Source organism: Haplochromis burtoni, unplaced genomic scaffold, assembly GCF_018398535.1.
Source record: "Haplochromis burtoni strain Fernald_Lab_line unplaced genomic scaffold, NCSU_Asbu1 Contig_3208, whole genome shotgun sequence".
Taxonomy (NCBI): Eukaryota; Metazoa; Chordata; class Actinopteri; order Cichliformes; family Cichlidae; genus Haplochromis; species Haplochromis burtoni.
Genome location: NW_024585569.1, coordinates 4390 through 7838, shown reverse-complemented (window position 1 = coordinate 7838; position 3449 = coordinate 4390).

The window sequence follows — 3449 nt, the reverse complement described above, 5'->3', positions numbered from 1 at the left end:
GATGTCATTAGACCACACCCCTTCTCATTACAGAGATGCAGATCACCTAATATGCTTAATTGGTAGTAGGCTTTCGAGCCTATACAGCTTGGAGTGAGACAACATGCATGAAGAGGATGATGTGGACAAAAAACTCATTTGCCTAATAATTCTGCACTCCCTGTAGAGTATATAAAGCCTGGGCTAAAGAACACCCATTTATCTAAACCAAATGATTAAATTTGGTTTATATAAAAAACTAAACAGTAGTAAAAGTTCTTCACAAAGTCGACGCGCAGGGGAGGGATCTATCAGCAAAATTTCAAAATTTATAATGAGTAAAAAACACAAGCTCACTTCAGAAAGTAAACCTTGCATCCAAGAAGCTGGTGTAGGAATGGTAAGCTGGTAAGTGCAGCAATAAATCTGGGGGTGAGGTCATTGAGGCAGTTGAACAACTCCTTGGTGGCAGGAGCCCTGATGTTCACGAGGTTCGCCCTGGGTTCCTGAATGCTCTGGATCTTTTAGGGCTGTCCTTGTTGACACACCTATACAATGTTGCGTGGAGATTATGGGCGGTACCTCTGTACCACTCGATATAGATGGATGAATATTTTATTGCATTCATTGTTTAAGGATAGAATTTTTTATTTCAATGTGTGTGACTCTTCTGATCCTCCATATTTAGAGGCTCTCTCAGATTAACACATAAAAATACTCTGTCATTTGAAACAGTATCACATGCTTTCACTGAAATGCTTTCTGCTTGTCATCAACTTAGGGAGTGACTGATTTCTGTACGTAAGCCACACCTAGCAACTGTTAGAATGTTGTTTTACTCTGTACTTATATCCTGCTATGACTCACCGTTGACTCATGGTCTTTACATGCATTCACTCTTTAGGTTCAGAAGTCTAAGCGATCAGATTTTTATTTTTTTTAATTGTCACCCACCAGAAAAAGGAAACCTTAGAAACCTGCAGGTATTTGATTTCTAGCTTTAACCTCATCGCACCTCACCTCATTATGGCTACTCATAACACATCAAAGTAATTTAATTATAGATTTCTGTAAGTTTACACATGTATTTCTTTAAATTTCAGCCCAAAGAGTCATGCTGAAAGGTCCAGATTTGATTTACCAACACGGCATTTTTATTTCTGTAATACAAAAAGACTGAGACATAATGCTTCAGATAAACACAGTATCACTGGTCTGATCCAAACACGCATTGATGTAAACATTTTGTTGCAAGATCACAAGCTTCTGTTAATACAGTTAAATCAGCCGTCACCTGCACAGAGAGACTATGGCCGCTTTTGGGCAATAATTGTATCTAATTAACTAATTTATTTATAAGCACATTTAAAAACAACATGGGTTGAACCAAAGTGCTGTACATAATGAAAATAGTAAACCTTTTCATTATTCATTACTATTAAAAGAAGTGTGTTTCAGGCTTTCAGTCACATTTCTGCATGAAGATTGGTACACGGCACATTCTTCTCAGCAGTGAGCATGCAAAGTGAATTTATGTAGTTTTTTGTCTTTAATTTTCTTTCTTTTGTATATACTGCTCTCTATTGGAGGTATACACCCCACATTCACCATTATTGTGGAATCCAAATGAGCATCAGCACAAACTGGTGCTTGCGTCATTGTGCGTCATTGTTCCACACCTCTTCTGAGACTCAACTTTCCAGCACCATTCATTACGCAATTCCTTGCATAACGAAACACACCTTTACGCATTTTACATACATATAAATACCCACGGTAACCATTACATGAACACAGCTATAGAGGATGAGTGAGACTCCTGACGATGTGGAAAATCCTTCATCAACCAGCAACCATGATGGTGATGATTCCTCCGATTGTAGTGTTACGTTGGTGCAATTATTATATATTCTAGCTTTCACACAATGAATAACTACCATCTTCAATTTAATTTGATTGTTGAGGGATTGAAGTGTTTCCTTTCCGTCTCTGCTTCCTAAAGTAAAGTATGAGCATAGGGTGAAAGCAGGAGGTAGATAGTCGAGTTATCCATTGGTCTACGGCGTTTATAAATAAATGTTTTCATTCTGCCGACTGTGCTTGTTGGCTGTTGATATTGATGACTATTGCTATGTGATATTTTTGCTGTGCGTGTGTGTGATTAGATTTGCTCAGACCTGTGTTCTGTTATATAATACGGAACACATGGTCTTTGTAACTTAAATATTTTAATGTGTTAGGAATTGACTCGTGTGGATAATAACACATTTTTCAAGAGTATAGGGGCTGATAGAATATATTAAGATCTGTACTAGGTCAAAAAAGGCGAAAAGAAATTAGTGAATAAATATAGAGTTTGTAATATCTTAATTTTTTTTTTCAGAAATCAACACATCACTACAAGAAGCAAACGTAAGTGCAGCCATTATTATTCTTATTTTTCAAAACTCTTGCTTTTCTTTGTAATGTGGATATCAGATGTGGTTCTTTGCCATTAGCTCTGGTGAATGACAACAACAGACGTCATCGCTCTCTTGATGACTGAATTCTTGATTTTAAACTAACAGAACTCAAACAGTTCATATAAATGGACTCATGTCCGATCAAGTTTGATCCTCAGCAGCTCCTTACAGGGATCTCAGACTAATTTATCTTGTACACAAATATGTGTCTGAGCGGATGACTGTTATTGTCATAGTTGTTATAGTTATCTGTAAAAATCAAAACCTCATTCACTCAAATCATTAAATGGTCTTAAAAGCTAATGATGAGCCACAGCTGAACCCAGCTGTACGCACTGAGGTCTACAAACCTCAGTGCGTACAGCATCAGTTTAGTTACATTAGTAACTAAGTTACAAAGATTTACTTTGTAAAGTGTGTGTGTATATGTGTTTGTGTGTGTGTGAATGTTAGGCTGCATATTAACAGAAACAAAAAACTACAAAGTGGAAGGCAAGAAAAGTACATAAATGAAAATAGAGTAGTTACAGGTCATTTCTGAATATGATTTATAGCCTTAACATAACTTTCATGTCCGTTTCAGTCTGTTTGTCTCTGACAACAGGGACTTGCTCACACTCACAGGCTGCTCTCATGCTATCAGAGATTATTATACACTTATATATAAGTATAAAATACTTATTATAATTCTTGAACTCTTATTATTATTCTTTTATTAATAACTACATTATATTTTAATTATATACTTATTTTAAAGAAGTGTGAACTTCAACACCGGGTTGTCCCAACCCTACAGTCCTGTAAATCAGCATTCCAGTAGCACACATAACAAAACACGGCACACATCACTGACAGGAACACAGTGGGAAATGATTTGTAGAAACTACTTCTACTTGTGACGCATTTCAAGAAATGAATCACAGCTCACGTGTGCTCACTCACCCAGTATCAACGATACTGATCAGATACCAACACTTTGTACAAAACCTAATGTCTTTGGAAAATATG